General features: G+C 41.5%; 1 protein-coding gene and 1 non-coding gene across 3 annotated transcripts in view; one reads left to right on the forward strand and one right to left on the reverse strand.

The window, feature by feature from the left end:
• The window catches only part of FBXO36 (F-box protein 36), a 95606-nt gene that overhangs the window by 43126 nt on the left and 32656 nt on the right, over positions 1 to 19824 (reverse strand). The gene's annotated exons all lie outside the window — the stretch shown is intronic.
• TRNAD-AUC lies at positions 5796 to 5867 on the forward strand. Its single transcript has one exon. It is a non-coding gene; the product is annotated as a tRNA-Asp (tRNA).

Here is a 19824-nt window from a genome sequence, read left to right on the forward strand (position 1 = left end):
GTCATTCACCCAGTGAAGGTCCCTAAAGCTTAAGTCCTTTGCCCACCAGGAGAGGAACTCAGGAGGCACTGGGAAAAGGTGGGCACAGTGGGCATCTCAGCATTTGAGTATATTTGGGCAATATACACCCCACCCCGGCCCCCCAGGTTCGGAGATTGTGTTACTCCCATCACTACATTTGAAAAATCCTGCCGCTGGGACAAAAGCAGAGACTCTGGTGTTAGAAGGGTCTGGGTTTAAACCGTGGTCTCTGCCATTTACGTGGGGCAAATGTCTTTTTAAAAAATATTTATTATTTATTATTTTTGGCTGCATTAGGTCTTTGTTGAGGCATGTGGGATCTTCCGCTGCGGCACGGGCTCTTTGTTGCAGCGCACGGGCTTCTCTCTAGCAGTGGCACGCGGGTTTTTCTCTCTCTAGTTGTGGTGCACGGGCTCCAGAGCACATGGGCTCTGTAGTTTGCAGCACAGGATCTCTAGTTGTGGCGCGTGGGCTTAGTTGCTGTGCAGCATGTGGGATCTTAGCTCCCCCAACAGGGATTGAACCTACGTCCCCTGCATTGGAAGGCGGATTCCTTACCATTGGACCACCAGGAACGTCTCTTTTGGGCAAATGTCTTAATCTCTTGTGACCTCAGTTTCTTCATCTCCAAAATGGAAACAACCACGATGCCCACTTCATTGAATTTGGAGGGATGACCTGGGATAAATCCAAAGTGCCCAGCACGATGCCAGGCACATGATGCCAGCCCGTGAGCTCCGTAGAGGACGGTCCTTGCCTCTTTCCTTCCCTCTTTCCCTCTTGTTCCCTTGCTGGTCACCCCTTCATACTTATAACACACTCAGCCCCCAAATACCTACAGATCAGAACCTTGTCTTTGTTCTCATCAACTATCTAACAATATTAAACCATACTTCATTGGGACTTCTGTGGCAGTCCAGTGGTTAAGACTCCGTGCTTCCACTGCAGGGGGCACGGGTTCCATCCCTGGTCGGGGAACTAAGATGCCACATGGTCAAAAAGAAAAAAAAACATACTTCATCAAGTTCTGCTTTCTTAGTTGTATTCTTCAAGGATCTTTATTTCAGCTTTTCCCTCTGACTTGGTATTTGACTTTTCTAATCATCAATAATCATTAAGAATTGCACATTCTTTGCAGTAAGTATTTTCTCAACAGCATAATTAAATAGTCATCCATCTATCCAGTCAATACACAAAGTTGCTCATGAAGGATTAGGGTGACTTGCCAGATACCGCATACCAAAAGGGCATTCTGACTCTTTCTAAGCATCTGTCCAGGAAATACGGCTGTAATTTAGCACACGACTGTTTCTGCTTTCTCCTGCAGACTGTTGTTATTCTATCAGATAAAATTTCTCCCTGTTTTGGAAATCATGTATAATTTGGGGATTTTACAGAGTGGGGTTGAGATTGTGTCAGAGAGAGTTTATGAAATTAGATATTTTATTTGATGAAGAAGGATTTTGTTACCTGAACATTCTACTGAGAAATGGAGAAGCAAGAATTGCAAGGGCAAACTGCGAGTCATTTTACCTTTTGATATTACTCAAAAGCTCACAAAGCACTGGCATTCCAAAATGTAGAAAGATATTGTATTTTAAATGAATTATGAAGATTATTTTCATTCACTGCATATTTAAACTATAAACAATTATGATATGCTTTTGGTCCAAATTTACAACTTTAAATATGTGTTCCCCTATGTGTCTATGTTTGGCTCAATTGGTCTAAACACAGCAAAACTTAGATTTTCAGCTATTGAAAATTTTCCTCTGGAATAGGAGCAATTTTTATACATTAGGAATAAAAGCATCATTATTAAACATGGGAAAGATGAGTCTGAGGCTGAAATGAAAATGGAATCAATGGAAGTTTTTAATAAGGGAAAACTAACTACACTGAAATGTTTCTTCCTTTAAGAACTCAGAAATGAAGCTGTCCTCGGAGAGTCGAATTAGTGCACCTCTAACACAGTGGGTGTGATTAGGAATCGGTGGCAGACATTGTTGGTTGCTCCCCAGCATTCATTTGCCCACCTGCTCTTTCCACATGAACTCTGATTTTTCCCATAGCCTCCCTCCTCTGCATTGCTTGTGCTCAGTGAATGGGCCTCATCTCTAGCTCCAGGGGGTGCAACATGATGGGTCTAAGCCATTCCTTGTAGGTTTGTTCCCCCTGCCAATGGGCATGGGCATGTGACAAAATTTTGGCCAATGAGACAGAAGGAGAAATCTGCAGGAGCTTCTGGGAAAGATTTTATCACTTATAAGGAGTGTTGACTGAAAAAAAATGCACAACCTAAAAGTTGAGAATTATGTTTTATTTGGCAGAGCTTCTGAGGACTTCAAGCCTGGGAGGCAGCTTCTCAGACAGGATATATAGGAGTTTTGTGACAAAGAGCAGGTAGTCGGAACATCAAAAGATTACTGTTAATTAAAGAAAACGAGATATGTCAAGTTAATGAATTTAGCACTTTTCTATGTATGGGGAGGTGCAAGAATTTGGGCTCATTGAAATCTTTCCTTTAGCTATCTAGGGCCAGTATCCTGTTTCTTTCCCATCCTGGGTCCCCTCAGGGTGCACCGCTGGGGGTGGCTGCAGGGGCTGAGGGCTTGGCAGTGGGCAGCCCGTTGGTCTCCATCCTGAGCTTCCTCAGGGCTCACCATCCAGGATGGCTGTAGTGGCTTGATGGCTGCAACATCCTTTGTTTACTGATACGGCAGGCAACATTTTTCATTCACAGGAGAAACACAGCCCCTTTTTGGGCACTGGCTGTTGTGTTTTGATGCGATCACTGGAGAAGCAGCAGCCATTTTGTGACCATGAGGGGAGCCAGCCTGAGGTGACAAGAATGTTTCCTGGAGGAGGCAGAACCAATAGATTGTGGAGAGAAGGAGCCAGAGCACTGTCCCTGTGTTGGGAACCTCTTTTCCTTTAAACTTGTTTTTATGTGAAATAATGCCATGTTCCATCAGATTTAATACACCATCCATTGAATGCCATAGCATTATTTATTATATAGAAAGAAATAACACTCTTAAGGAAACTGAAACACAATGGGTTTCTATCACTTGTTTTACAGTTATTGAAAGAGCTCTTTTATTCTTCACTAGACATGTATTTTATTATGTTATTTTTAGCAATTATAGTGGACCCTTGGTTAACACAGGTTTGCACTGCACAGGTCCACGTATAGGCAGGTTTTTTTTTTTTTTTTAAATGACTGTATTTGGAGGTAGAGTCTTATTTATTTTATTTTATTTATTTATTTATTTTTGGCTGCGTTGGGTCTTCATTGCTGCACTCAGGCTTTCTTCTGGTTGTGGCGGGCAGGGGCTGCTCTTTGTTGTGGTACACGGGCTTCTCACTGCAGTGGCTTCTCTTGTTGTGGAGCACAGGCTCTAGGTACATGCGCTTCGGTAGCTGTGGCACATGGGCTTAGTTGCTCCACGGCATGTGGGATCTTCCTGGACCAGGCCTCAAACCCGTGTCCCCTGCATTGGCAGGAGGATTCTTTCTTAACCACTGCACCACCAGGGAAGCCCTAGGCAGTTTTTTTTCACTAAATACATACTGCAGGACTACATGCCCTGCATTTGGTTGAATCCACGGATGTATTAGGGGAACCACTGACCAAAACTGCCCGCCCTGGACAGGCACGATAGTAACCACTGGCATGAGTTATCTTACAACAGGAGGTCCTGGTAAGGAGCATGGAACTAACAAGCTACCACCAACTGGAAGAATTTGGGAAAGGTCAAAAGGAGAGAGGAGACGTCAGTCCATATATCCTACCAGCCTCCCAGAATCCTTCTCGATGGAATACATCTTGGCTGAGCGATGCACGTGCCACCAGGAAGGACCCTGAGTCAGAATGATTGGCCAGAGACAACCCAGAAACTAACCCCATCACCATAAAACCTGAGACTGCGAGCCACATGGCAGAGCGGTTCTCCTGGGTTCCCTTGCCCTGCTGCTCTCCGCCCGGGGGGCCCTTCCCAATAAAGTCTCTCATTTTGTCAGCACGTGTGTTTCCCTGGACAATTCATTTCCGAGTATTAGACAAGAGCCCACTCTCAGCCGCTGGAAGGGGTCCCCCTTCCTGCAACAGATGCAAAACCTTCAACAGGAGGGTAGACGCTGAAGTTATACAAGGATTTATAACTGCATGGAGGGTCAGTGGCTGCCCCCGCCTTGTTGTTCAAGGGTCAACTGTACTTCATTAATTTTATAAATTATATTAACACAATACATGTATTACGTTAATTTTGATATAATAAATTTACATTAGCCTTGTATATACCTAAAAATGGAAAATACAAGTAGAATAAATAGATGAAGGTATTCCTAAAACTTTCCCATATTCAATGTCTGAGTCTTTAATGTTTTACTCAGAATATTATCTCTGTGGCATGGAGAGCATGGTGACAACAGCAGTAAAGTGCTGGGCTTAAGCTGGCTCTGCAGTGACTTAGAGCTAGCTTCCTTTTGATTTCCACTTTGGGAAAGCTGTAGACATCTCAGATTCACCCCTATTCCCTCCCATTTTCATCCTGGATTCAAACTGTGCTCTCCCGCAACTTCTGGATTTTCTTCCAAACTACTGTTTTCATGCTTAGCTCCAGTTTCTGGTTACTACGAATCAAGGTTCTATAAACATTCGTGTACAAGTTTTTGCCCTCTTTTACCCTTTAAGTTGTTAACCATCTTCTATTAGTTAACAATCCTTAATAATAAATTGTTTCTGGTAAAATAAGTATGGTTTCTCCCTCCTCAATGGACTTTGCTTGAGATCCCTGGCATGGTATCTCATTTTTTCATTTATTTTGCAGGGTACTTGGTGAGAGCTTTTAATCTGGGAATACTTCACGTCTCGGACATTTTCTTGTATAATTTTTTCTGGAATTTCTTTTTTTCCAGGTATTGGACATCCTGGTCTAATTCTTTTATTACGTTTTTTTTCCCTACTGCCCATCATTTACTTTGGATTCTTTTTTTCTAGGAGATATTCTCAATTTTATCCTCCAACCCTTCTAAGCAGTTTTTCGCTTTTCCTATATATTTCTATTTTCTAAAAGCTCTTTTTAGTTTTCTGAGTGTTTCTTTTTTATTGTGTACTGTCCTTGTTTCATGGATACAATAACTTTCTTATCCTTCTGAGGATATTACTGATGAGTATTTTGTTCTGCCTTTGTTCATTGTCTTTGTTTTTTCCAAGGTTACATTTCCTGTATGTTGTTGTTACTGTTAATTTGTTTTGGCTTTCCTCAAAAGCCTGATAACTCAACACCATTCATGTGTATTCAGGAGTAGGGTGCTAGGAAGCTGACTGGAAGATCTGGGCATTTGAGCAGGGCTTGGCCAGAGGAGGACCTCACTGTAGGGTGATCTGCTGAAGCTCTTTGGTTGGAGGATCCTGACTATTAATATCTTGATATCTCTTTTCAGCCTGGTGAAGAATCTTCCAGCTTTCTTCCTGGAGGGTATAAACCTGGCTGCCCACAGCTTTCTGTGAGCCACTGGGAAGTCAGAGTGAGTCTCCCAGTTCAGTATGTGGATTTTCACTTAATCCCTTGCCATATTCAGCCCTGAGTTCCTCTGTCCCCAGTGGCCTGGGGTCCTGAGTCCATTGTATCCCTAGTTTACCCCTCCAGAGACCAAACTTCTGGTCTTCTCCTGGGTGGTGAGGCAAAGCTCTTGCTGGTTGTGCAAAGGAGAGTAGGGGACGAAGATGAAGGTGGTTCTAACCACATTTTAAACAGGCTGTTGGGAATTCCCTGGTGGTCCAGTGGTTAGAACTCGGTGCTATCATTGCTGGGGCCCAGGTTCGATCCCTGGTCAGGGAAATGCGATCACACACACACACACACACACACACACACACACACACAAACAGGATGTCGAACATCCTTCTTGTTCGAAGGTCCTTTTTTACTCTAGCATTCAAAAAGAACCTATTTCCGCCCATTCCTGAGCCACCCTGCTCTGAGGTTCTGGGGCACAAACCTGATTACTTCCTGACTTCCCTACCACTAGCTTAGAATTCAGCTTTTTCAGGGCTGTTAAATCAGCTACCAGTAAGTCATCCACTTTTCAGCATGCAAAATTGTTGCCTTTGTCGCCTTTCCCATTCTCTTTTGTCTTTGCGGGTTTATGCTTTAGAAAAACCCTATAATTATTGTTTTAGCGGCACTGCTAGAGGCAGGGAAGGTATACAGTAGTACTATAACTAGAAGCTGCACTTTGTGTGTCCTTAAGATGTTTAAAATGCTGCCAAGAATCTGACACGCTGTATTTGTCATTTTAATTTAAATACATAGGCTAATGCAAATGATTAAGTTGGTACTCAACGTTTAAACTTAGGAATATCTATTAAATTTATAATGATTTTAAGATGTTCAAATGTTTAAAAGAGTTTGATCATCTACATTTTTAAGTTTGTTTCTCTACAGTTTTATAAACATGTGTTTTGATTTTGTTAGGTTTGTAATTATGCCTCTTTAGATTTCAGAAGTACTTGAGAAAACCAAATATATTAAATTCATGAGATAGATTGAAATGCTTAAGAGGATTTAATCATGTTTGTCAGTGTCATTTAAATTTAAGAGAATTTAATTTATTAGATTTACGAGTTTTGTGGCTTTAATTTATAATTTTTAAGGTAATTTGGTTAAGTTTGTAAACTGTGCTTAAATGTTTAAGGGATTACAATTTGTTAAATGTATAAGCTAATTAAACATTAATCAAAGAACAATGAAAATGAGTGTTTTAATTTTAATACAAAATTACTTGATTTATAATTGAATTTCCTAGATTTGTAAGTTGTATTTGAGGGTTTAAAGAAAAATAGGTTTTTAACTTCTAACTTTAATTGAATATTTGTGATAAACACAAATAATTGTAATAAACTTAAAATGTTTCTAATAAACTATAAGTAATTACAAATAATTGTAAAGTAGATTTTCTTAAATCAGATTTAAAAGATTTATATAGGAATTTGGGGACTATTGGGTGGCCAGTTGGAAAAGGAAAATTGATTTATGCCTCACATCAGGATAAATTACAAATAGATCAAAGATCTGCATGTAAAAAAAATGAGACCATACAAGTACTAGAAGGAAAAAAAATAGTGAATCCTCTTATTATCTTTCTAACTATGTCTCAAAATCCAAAAGCCATAAAAGAGAAGATTTATGCATTTGATTATATAAATATAAAAAACTTCTGTACGGCAAAGTCGCCAAAGACCTGTATGGAAATGTTTAAAGCAGCTTTGCTCATAATACACTGTACCTCCAAATTGGAAACAACCAAAATATCCATCAACTGGTAAATAGATAAATACATCCAAACGAAGAAATATTACTCAGCAATAAAGAGAACTGCTCATACATGCAAAAACATGGTTGAATCTCAAAGGCATTATGCTAAGTGAAAGAAGCCAGATATAAAAAAGAACCAGATATACTGTATGATTCCATTTAGGGCAGGTTGAAAAAGGCAAAACAGAAATCAGGTCAGTGGTACAGGGGATGGAGGCGGGAAAGGGGACTCACTGCAAAGGGACATGAGAAAACTTTTGGGGTTGGTGAAAATATTTTATATCTTTATTATAAGGTGGTGGTTATACATTTATCAAATTTATGGAACCTAAAAAGGGTAATTTTCACTGTACTAAAAGCATAGCAAGAAGCCTGATTTAAAAAAAAATACAGCAAACAAAGACAAAAGAAAAATGATAAACTGGGAAAAACATTCACAGTTAATATCACAACAAAGGGTTAATCTCCCTAAAGAGTTTGTAGAAATAGAGAAACGACCAACAAATAAATTTTAAAAGTGAGCAAAAGACAGGAAAACCAAGTTCACAGGAAAAAAATTCACATGGCCCATAAACATGAAAAGATGCTCAATTTCACTCAGAATAATAGAAAGCGTATTAAAATCACACCGACATATGTGTTTTCTGTTTCTCATCTACCCAGACTGACAAAATCCCAAAGACTGAAAACACTCTGTTAGCAAGGCTGTGGAGAAACAGGAAATCTCATGATTATGGTACAACAGCTAGGGAGGGAAATTTAGCATGATCTAATAATAAACGAGGTTCTCCACTGAGGTATTATTTGCAAAAGCTAAAAAGATTAGAAGCAACCTGCGTGTGGCAGCAGGAGACTGGTTGAATAAACTTTTCACACAACCATACAAAGGAGTATGTACTTGTCATTCTCTGTCCTAAAAAAGAATGAGGAAGATCTCCATGTGCTGCCGGGGAGGGACCTCCAGAACATGTTGTGAGATGAATCCCCCCGCTAGAACATTAGGTCCAGGAGGCTGGGAGTCTTTGATCGTTTTGCTCATTGCTATTATCTCAGGATCTAGAAGAGTGTCAGTAATATAGTAGGAACTAAAAAAAAAAAAAACTGTTGAATTAATGAATTGCCTGATCGTATCATGTTGTTTTTATTTTCCCTTATGGCTTATCCTTTTCTTATCAATTCATAAAAGGTCTTTTTATCCTAAGTAGTGGTTATAATTCTTTGTTTCATAAGGGTGTCAACTGACATTGTTTATGCTGTATGCACCATTTCAGAAATGTAAGGTTTTTTTCTTTTTCTTTTTTGGCTGCACCGTGCGGCAAGCGGGATCTTAGTTCCCCAACCAGGGATTGAATCCGTGCCCCCTGCAATGGAAGCACGGAGTCTTAACCACTGGACCACCAGGGAAGTTCCCAACATTTTTTTCTAAACTTAAATCTTGAAATCTTTTCCCTTATGACTTTTGTGTTTCCTATATTAAGAAGGCCTCCCACACTTGAAGGTTACTCATATATTTTCCTAAACTACATTCCTAATATTTAATATCAATATAATTCACTGCATTAATAAATCAAAGAGAAAATATCCTAGGATTAGATTAATCAAAGTCCCAAAATGCTGACAAAACTCAGTAGCCATTCCTAATATAAATCCTAAGTAAAAAAAAAAAAAAATCCTAAGAAAAACAGTGATAGAATGAAACTACTTAAATATAAAATATATTCACACACACACACTCACATATATACAAACCCATACACCTGGTAAACACCATATTGAATGGTAAAATACTGAAGCCTTGATATATAAATCAGGAACAAGGCCACTTTTATTCAACAGTACTTTTGGTTCTCTAGCTAATACAATAAAATAAGAAAATAAATGGAAGGAAGAGAAGGTGTTTTAATAGATAGGATAGCTAAAAATCTACTATTGAATAGAATTCATGAAAATTTAATAGGGAGATTGGATATACAAAATTATACATAAAATAGCTTTATTTAAAATAAATAATTTATATATAATATTTATAATATAAGCATTTAGAAATGGATATGGGAAAAAATGTACCCCACACACAATAATTTAAAACACTAAAATACCTAAAAATAACGAACATAAAGGTTACAGAACCTAATAAAAAAACGCTATTCAATGTTACTGATGGTCCTAACGCCAATACCTGAACAAATTGAGTGACATTTCATATTCTAAGATTGGAAATTTCAATTTCTAAAAAAAGAAACTCACCCTCTCCCAAATTAATATATAAACCTAATGCAACAACAATCAGAATTCAGTTTCCTATTTTGGTAAGAGGACAAAATTTTATAAAATTCATATTATAAAATAAATATGTGAAAATTGCCAAGAAAATCTTGGGAAGAAAGAATAATATCTTGCAATATATTAGAATGTAATAGAAGGCGATTATAAATAAATAGTATGGTATTTGTATATAATAAACAAATATACTGGTAGACTGGAATAAAGTTCAGAAGTAGCGTCAGATGTAAATGGGAAACTAATGTATGGTAAAGGTATTATTTCAACTTCAGAAGAAAAGGATGAATTATTAATAGTGTTGATATGATAAGGCATCTACTTAAAAGAAATAAATTTCAACTTCTACCTCCAACTACATTCAAAAATAAAATCTAGATGGACTATTATGATAAATGCAAAAAGTAACACTACAAGATTTTATGGGAAAAGTATTACTTTAAAAACAATAAATAATAATAATACCATTTTTATTTTATAAAGTGGCACAGGAACGAGGGATAGCACCACGCTCAGGCTTATTATGCATGCTTTAGTACCATCCTTATTCTCTGGCTGAAATCTTGGAATCAACGTTCTAGAGGTGACTGATTAGAAGCTATTATTTTGACTTGAAAATTCACTACAGAGGTGGTAGCTATTAGGTTTGCTTCCTCTCCTAGGTCACGAGATCCAGAAATGCAACTTTAAGCAATATTCTTTATTTAAAAACATTCTATTACAATAAATCATATTGGAGGTCCTACAGAATTCACGATTGCTCTCATTTTCTCCTTACCATGCATCATGACTTGGCTGTTTACACCTCAGACACAATCTCTTATGATGCAGATTTTCTGAAAGCAAAACTTGTACAATATTTTGCATAAAGGAAAGAGAATAAATAAGAAAACTATACATACTGATGATAAATATTTTTTCCAATACATATCCAACATGAGTACTTTTGATTCAGGGGGGATAAGAGTCATGTAAGTAATGAGAGCATAAAATACGGACATCATGCCAAAATGGATGGATGTCACTGAGTTCCTACAGGTGAAGGCACAAATGGGGCTTCAAGCACATCAGAGCAGGTGCTTTGGACCCAGAGGAACATTCCAGGTGAGGACTTACTAGCGGGTAGCTTTGGCGGGGCTCATAATCTCTGTTTGCCTGCTCTTGTTCATATCTTCTGGGAGGATTAACATGAACTGTTATGTGTACATGTGCTTAGCAGAGTACCAGATACGTTTTAATTTTTCTTGCCTATCGAATTATTACTGGAATTTGTTAACATGACAGGCCAAGAATACAGACGTAGTTCCCTAGGTTTAGAAGATGCACAGATCCACTCTTGCAGCTCCAGTTAAAAAACTTGATGAAACCCACAATTTTCTAAGTCTGGAGATGGTGGGACCATTCCCAAGTGTAGGAAGGCAGTATGAGTCAAGGCCACGCCAGTCACTTCTAACACACACTTTGCAGAGGCCTGACCCCAAAATACTAAGTGTGTCTGCCAGATGGGTGTGCTACAAATCTCAAAGAAATTCAGAGTACTCTACAAAACAATAAGATCAAACCAAGAAAAAAAAGCTCTGAACACAGATGCAAGTGGAGCCTTTTCTTTCTTTTTCTTTTTCTTTTTTTTTTGCATTAGTACAATATCATTTTTTCCAGGCATTCTGGAACAATGCCTGGAAAAAAATAATTCAATCTGGAACCCTCTCGCCAAAACCTTCCTGGATGGGCAGGAAAAGTGACTAAGCAGGTAGGAAGGCCCCGGTGTCTATAGCTCCACCGTGCAGGGTGAATTTAGAGATGTACCTGCCCCTAAGCCTGTAAGCTCCTTCTTTATAAAATTACTATTTACAATTGGAAGGTACAATTTTTGGTACAAAATAGTAATCTACTGGTAAAAACCTTATTTTAAAAATCTCCCCCAGGAACTTTCCTGGTGGCGTAGGGTTTAAGACTCCGCATTCCCAATTCAAGGGGCCTGGGTTCCATCCCTGGTCAGGGAACTAGATCCCACAACCATGCCGCAACTAAGGAGCTGGCAAGCCACAACTAAGGAGCTTGCTTGCTGCAACTAAGACCCGGCGCAACCAAGTAAATAAATAAATAAAATATTTTAGTTAGAAGTAGCTCTGCTCTACACGTGCTGAATTCCCTGGCAGGGAAGGAGGGGACATCAGACTCAACTGACCAAGAAGCTGACAGTTTCTCTCTTGATTAGATAAACATTTGCCATCAGAAAGACTCCACACTTCCACTGCAGGGGCACGGGTTCAATCCCTGGTCGGGGAGCTAATGTCCTGCATGCCATGCAGCCAAAAAGAAAAAAGAAAAAAAAGAAAAGAAAAGAAAGAAATACAGTTTTTCTCTCTCTCCTTTCTCTCCAGTGGGAGCTAGTTATATTTCCTTTTGTTCCCTGGTACTGTTCTCTTCAAATGCATCCTCACGTACAGCCCTACCATTCGGTAAGGGGTCATTTCATAGTTTTATTTCTGTGTCTTCTTTCTGTTTCTCTCCACATGTTTCCCTCTTCCCTTGGTTTTCTTTCTTCTTGTTTGTAAAATGAACACCAGCTACCAAATACTTGCATCTACGCCCTTTTCAGTGCCTATCTGCTAGTCAAAAAACAAACAAATAAAACCCAATAAAACATTTTTATTTCTGGGATTTAAATATTTCCTAACTATTAAATATATCAAAATTGGATATACTTTGTTGAAAATCCCTCAGCGTCTGTTATGGATTGAACTGTGTTCCGCCCCAAATTCCTATGTTGAACTCCTAACCCCCACTGTGACTATATTTGGGGATAGGGCCTTTCAACAGGTAATTAGGGTTAAATGAGGTCATAAGGGAGGGGCCCTAATCCATCAGGACTGATGTCCTCCTAAGAAGAGGAAGAAACACCAGGGATGCACATGCACACAGGAAGGGCCATGTGAGGACACAGTGGAGGGTGGCCATCTGCAAGCCAACGAGAGAGGCCTCAGGAGAAACCAAACTTGCCAACACCTTGATCTGGGACTTCCCAGTTTCCAAAACTACGTGAAAATAAATTTCTGTTGTTAAAGCCACTCAATTTGTGGTATTTTATTATGACAGCCCCAGAAGACTAATACAGCTCCCAAAATGATAATGAGAAAATAATAACAGATCTCGAGTACATACCCTGCACCACATGTAGGGTGCTTTCTGCTTTATCCCATCCAGTCTTTACAGCAACCCTAGGAGGTTAGTATCACTGTACATTTTACAGATGAATAAACTAAGACTCAAGGAAGTTTAGAAAAGCTTGCCCTAACTCATTCACTGCTTAGGAGAATCTGAATCCAGGTCTATCTGACCCCAAAGCCTCTAAATCTGTTCAACCTGTTGCCTTATTGGAATGACCAAAAGCCTCAGCTCTTCAATGTCCATAATCCCGGAGGGAAACAGTAACATTTATAATCCTAATGGTGCTGATCCATGAATTAATATTTGGCACTGGATGGGTTTTTTTTTTTGGTATTTTTTGTTTTTTTTGCAGTACACGGGCCTCTCACTGTTGTGGCCTCTCCCGTTGTGGAGCACAGGCTCCGGACACGCAGGCTCAGCGGCCATGACTCATGGGCCCAGCCGCTCCGCGGCATGTGGGATCCTCCCAGACCGGGGCACGAACCCATGTCCCCTGCATCGGCAGGCGGACTCTCAACCACTGCGCCACCAGGTAAGCCCATGGATGGGTTTTTAACTTACATTTGATGGGGGTGTGACTGATGTGCTAAGAAGTCATAGCATTACATTCATTCCACATTTCACAAGGACTAGGGGCATTGCATTGTTCTAGGCAAAACAGACAAACCCCTGCCCCCATGGAGATTACTTTCTACTGGGGGGGGAAGGGAGATGCCGATGAACAAAACAAGTGAATATATTTCATAGTGTATTAGAACGTGATAAATGCTGTGAAGAAAAGTAAACAAGGAAAAGAAAATAGGGAGTGTTGGGTGGCAGATGGGGGTTCCATTTTCAATAGGGTGGTCAGGGCAGGTGTTATTTGAGGACTGGAGAAGCTAGATGGTGAGACAGAGGAGCTGGTAGACTGCTTTGCTGCTCACCCAGCGTGCTCCATGTAGCCCTCCCAAGCACGCAGGCAGTAAGCAAAGTTCCTTCAGCATCCTATCCTAAAGCTGAGATGCTCACTGGAGACAAACGGTGCATGTATTTTATATTATAACCACGGGATTACATCTAACAGCCTTTCCTGCTAAACTGCAGATTATAAAGGAGAATAAGAGCAAAACAGCAATCATGAGCACTTTATTCAAATGCTTTGATATTCACTCATGCATTTGTTTTCATGTCTATATGCTTTCTATAGCCAGCTCCTTGAAAGCTCTTGTCTGGAGCATCCTGGTTGCATAAGCTGTGGTGCTCCAAACAAGGACAAAGGACGACCCTGACTGAAAAAGTGTCAGCGTTACACCCCCTACCGGACTCTTAATCGCCCTCCCCACCATGTTGCGATGGATACGAAATTCCTGAGCCCACCTGGGCAACGCCCACCTGGGCAATGGGACCTGTCCCAAATAAGGAAAGGCATCCGCCCTGTCCCACTCCCACCCTATAGAAGGAAGGTATGTGTGCCTCGACCAATCAGTAAATGAAATTTTCACCTCTGACCATTCCATTGTTTTCTAGCTATAAAAACTGATCAATAGCACACGTTCGAGCTCGACTCTCCCAGACTACTAGGAAGTTGGCCCACCGTTCTGGCAGCGACCCTCTCTCTAATAAATTCTATCTTCTTTACATTCTGCCTTGTGTCTGGGAATTCTTTTCCAACCCGCGTTCGGACCACGATACAGCGCAGTGCATCTTCCGTGTAGAAGATGCTTTGCAAACACAATGAGGAACTGGCCTCTGAGTCATCAGTATACTGCTCCCTGACCAGCATCATTTCTTATCACCACTCCAGCAAGTTGTCTGGAAGTACCATGCTTTGATTATACTGCCGTGCCTTTGCACACGCATGTCCAATGCCTAGAGCATCCCCTGCTGCCTTGTCCTCTAGAAAAACTCATTCTTCAAGATGTAGTGTGAGTCATGTTATTGTGTCATAACAGTCAGTAAAAGATCTTATTTGTCCGCCACTCACATGACTTGCTAGATTAACTTTGGCACCTTCTTCTTCTCTGTTGGAGGCTCAGTTCAAGTTTCAGAGGAGAGGTGAGTCCTCCATGGCATTATTTACAAGCCAGCGAGAGGTGAGATACCCTCCATCCCATCTGTTCTTGGGTTATCATGGTAACTGGTAAGGGCAGCATCAGTCTCCTCCCAGTGCCCTCTTGGCAACACGTCCCCCCCCCACCCCCACCCCCACCCCACCCCCCCGCACCGCTGGTGGATGCAGAAGGCGGCGTCTTCTGACTGTCTGAGTCGTGTTGGAGTCTCAGACCACACGGCTGGGGACACCGTGAGGTCTGTCCAGTCACTGCCTTCTCTTGCAACAAGCCGCCGTGGGAGGCACCTGGTGGGGAGGGGAGGGTGGAGGTCTGCTCAGCTTGGAGCCTCAATCTACCTGGGGAGTCTGCCAGGTTTTTGACCTTCACCCCCCAGAGCAGCTTGGAAGGAAATGGCCAAGGACTCTTCACTGGACCAGCAGCATCTAAATCCTCCTTCCCGCTTCTCTGCATGTCTTCTCCCACCTATAATCTGGGAGCTTTGCCGGGTTGTAGAATAGGCGGGCAGGCTCTCTGCACATCCTAACCAATCAATTGTCTGTGCCAAAAACTCGTCTCCCTCCCCCATCCAAAGTTTGGGCTTTTGAAATTTAAAATCCTATGCCCTTGCATTTCAAAGCCTGGTCTTGGGGAACTCCCCTAAGCCAGGAACGAAACCGATTTAAAGGAGGAAAGCACTTATTAGAGAGAAAAGAAGATAAAATAATTCAAGGAAAAGTCCTCAATTAAACCTTCAGTTTTGTCTGGCCTGCCGTCTGGTATGATAGCGTAAATTTCCAAATATACAATTTAAAATAAAGCAATGCCTAAAAATATTTATATGAGGTACAGAAATTAAAATTATTTATAAAATGTTCTCTTGGGGAGAAAAAGCATTTTCTTGGAAAAAAGGTTAAAGGAAACATTTTATTCAAAGAGTTAGTTCTTTTCCCAAGTTATACCCATGACCACAAATGCAAGCTTGTGAGAGTTTTCATGTCAATATTTATGAAGTTCCATTCTAGGGCTCAAGTTTAACAGCTGGCCAAAGCATCCCAGGCTCTTTCTGCTTAAGCTAAACTGGAATTGAGCAAAATCATCTGACAAGCCATACAATCTAGACCTTTCCTGGCTTCTAGCCTCTGACTTCTGACCGCCAGTGGAACTCACATTATCTCCACACCTCCTATCTGTCCTTCATTCTCTTGCAGACTCAGCTCTTGATTTTTTATTTGGGCTGTGATTTTAACACAAGGTCTTGATGCCATATGTCTTGTCAGCTCCCCAGTCCTAGGGCTCAGGGTGGCTCCTGGAAGCTATATGCTAAGATTCATTTTTTTTTAATAGATTTATGAGGGCATTCAGCCTCACTTATTTATTTTATTTTATTTTTTAAATATTTATTTATTTGGTTGTGCCGGTCTTAGTTGTGGCAGGAGGGCTCCTTAGTTATGACATGTGAACTCTTAGTTGCAGCATGCATGTGGAATCTAGTTCCCTGACCAGGGTTCAAACCTGGGCTCCCTGCATTGGGAGTGCGGAGTCTTCACCACCATGCCACCGGGGAAGTCCCAAGGTTCATTTTTCCTGAGACAAAGTAACATAAAATTTCCTCCAGTTGGCTGCCATCCACTGTGTTGCCTATTCTTCAGAGATGAGATTTTCAAACTGTTGTCTGTGCATTGTCTCAAATTCCTCATCCCATCTCTTTTCAACCTACTACACCCTAGCTCTGTGAGCAGATAGGGTAGGGGGGGTCCCCTAAGAAAGAGAACTAGGCACGGCTTTCTCGACAGAAGAAAAGCCATTTGGGGCCTGAGCCATTTGGTAATCTAAGCCTGGCCACAATGCTTGCCCCTGAACAGGTATTAGTAATTAATGATCTTCAGGGAACAAAAGAATGCAGGAACAAAGTGTTATCAGGCAAGAGAAGTAACAACAGCAAAGATAATATATCAGTCGTAAAGACTCCCAGTTCTGTTTCAGCAGTAAAGATTAGCCTGAAGCACTCAACCACCAGATCAACTGGAACCTAAGGGATGATGATGTTGACATTTCGCATTCCTTGTAACTTCAGTCAGCTACAGCTTGGACTCTGTCCACCGACAGCCCAAGCCTCTTCATGAAGATGCATGTACCTTTAGCTTAAAACTTAACCAACTTTGCTGCTTAGAAGATACTGCTTTGGAAAAGATCCCCGTGTCCTCCTTACTCATTTCAAGCAATAATAAATCCTTCCTTCTCCTGGTCTCTGGCTTGGTTGTGTCTTTTGGCTCAACACCCACCAAGCGACAAACCCAGTTTTTCACTTAACAGCTTCATACTGCTTCATGGGCACTGCTACTTCTTAAGTCAGCAGTGATCTCTGTAGTGGCTTAACTGGGAAACATTTACTCATTCATTCAAAAAAATTTATCAAGGGAATTCCCTGCCGGTCCAGTGGTTAGGACTCCCTTTGCCCTTTCACTGCTGCGGGCCTGGTTCAGTCCCTGGTCAGGGAACTTAAGATCGCGCAAGCCGCGCGATCTTTCTTTTTGGCGTGGCCAAAAAAGAAAATTAAAACAGACAAAAACCAACAACAACAACAAAATTTACTGTGTGTCAACCACGTGCCATGCACTTACTGTTCTAGGTGCTAGGGACACAGCAGTGTAGGAAATAATTAAAAGTCCCTATATCCATGGAGTTTACATTCTAGTAGGGGGAGAGAGACCATGTAGATTTACTTATTTATTGTTGTCCCTATTTCAGTGATATCCCAATCTCAAACCCCAAAAGCCTGGAAAAGCCTATACTTCCTCACCCCAATTTAATCAGTTGCTAAGTATCAATTCAACTCCTAAATCTCGAATCCAGCCCTTCTCTGTATTCCCACTACTTGCCTTCGTTTGGCCATGACGGAAATATTTACACCACAGAAACCGGCAATTGCTACGCATCAGGGCTTTTGCCCTTGGAGAACCGGTTGTAAACCATTCACCAGCCTATTGCTGATTAAGGAACCCTAAGTGTTTTCCTCTTGGACAGGTCCAAAGGTTTTCTATTCTCTACCAACCCCTGATTTACCCTCCTGGAAGTCATCCTTCATACATCTGCTGCCAGGGTGCTCCTTCTGAAACAGTGGGATCGTGTCAACCCTCTGCTTAAAACTCTTCCAGGGCTCCCCATCCCTTTCAAGGCATTGGCACTACAGATAAAACGCTCCTTGATCTGGCCTTGTTCATCTGTCCCAGCCTATGCCTTACCTTACATTTTAATCTGTCTACAAACCAGTACCTGTACTTGTCTCCCTCTCCTCCGTGCATTTGTGTTGCCTGTTCCTTCTGCCTAGAATACTTGGCTAATTCTAAGGCATCTCACAAGACTGTTAAGGTGTGCTACTTTGAGCTCCCTTTTCAAGACCAGGCTGGTTTCATGCCTCGTCTGTGTTCCCTCACAGGACCCTGTGCGTAACTCTGTCACAGCATGTAAGCCACTGCACCGAAACTGGTTTACCTCTTGTGGAGTGGCTGGTCAGCCTGCTTGGGACTGTGACCTTCACTCTGATCCTGGAGAAGAACAGGGCTTTCTGTAGTCCTGTCTTTGGCCCTTCCCTCATCTTACTGGGTTGACTCTACAGAGTCTTCCTGGGTGATCTCATCCATCCCTAAGACTCTTTCCTTGGCTTCCCACCATCAGTATATTGATGATCCACCACTTATACCTCCAGCCCCGATCTTTTGGCCTAAGGAACATCTCTACCTGGATATGCCACCTCAATGTCTTCTCCTCTAGCCGCCCCTTCCTGGGTTCTTGTGTGGGGAATGGCATTAACAGGGTTCAGCACACTCCAGCCAACAGGCCAAATATGACCACAGCTTGAGCTAAGAATGGTTCTACATTTTTAAAAAGGAAAGAACAAAAAAAAACATAAACACAAAGCAAAATATACAGTGGAGACCATATATGGCCCACAAAGCCTAAAATATTTCCTGGGATTCCCTGGTGGCACAGTGGTTTAGAATCCGCCTGCCAATGCAGGACACACGGGTTCAAGCCCTGCTCTGGGGAGATCCCACATGCTGCAGAGCAACTAAGCCCGTGCGCCACAACTACTGAGCCCGTGCTCTAGAGCCCATGAGCCACAACTACTGAGCCCACATGCCACAACTACTGAAGCCCGTGTGCCTAGAACCCGCGCTCCACAACAAGAGAAGCCACGGCAATGAGAAGCCTTCACACCGCATAGCTCGCCGCAGCTAGAGAAAGCCCGTGCGCAGCAACGAAGACCCAACGCAGCCAAAAATAAATAAATAAATTTATTTAAAAATAAAATAAAATATTTCCTATCTGGCACTTTACAGAAAAAGTTCGCCAACCTACAGGCATCACTGTTTTCCAAAGAACCTGGGAATCAATAATAGTATTAATCAATTAATAATTAGCAAAAATTGAGTTTACCCTGTTGAGACACTGGGTGTGCTACACATTTCACTTTATTCTCTCTCTCAACCATGGAACATGAGGAGTCCCTGCCCATGTTTCTGAGCCAGTTAGGACCCATGCCCATGCCACTGTCTACTGTACAACCTTCTCTCTTACTCCAAATCCGAACAGTAACCAGGTCTTAAAAATTTTTTATCCTCCTAAACATCTCTCAAATTTGTTGATTTATATTCTTTACAACTACATCTTCCAGTCTGTAAGATCCTAGAAAGCAAGGACAAGTATTTTTTCTTTCCTGCATGTTCAGCACCTGCTGTTAAAGATAATTATGTAGGGCTTCCCTGGTGGCGCAGTGGTAAAGAATCCACCGGCCAATGCAGGGGACATGCGTTCGAGCCCTGGTCCGGGAAGATCCCACATGCCGCGGAGCAACTAAGCCCATGCGCTGCAACTACTGAGCCTGCGTGCCTAGAGTCCATGCTCCACAACAAGAGAAGCCACTGCAACAAGAAGCCCGCGCACCGCAACGAAGAGTAGACCCCGCTCACCACGACTAGAGAAAGCCCGCGTGTAGCAAC

Source organism: Monodon monoceros, unplaced genomic scaffold (genome assembly GCF_005190385.1).
Source record: "Monodon monoceros isolate NGI ecotype Baffin Bay Population unplaced genomic scaffold, NGI_Narwhal_1 Super_Scaffold_16, whole genome shotgun sequence".
In the NCBI taxonomy this organism is placed as follows: domain Eukaryota; kingdom Metazoa; phylum Chordata; class Mammalia; order Artiodactyla; family Monodontidae; genus Monodon; species Monodon monoceros.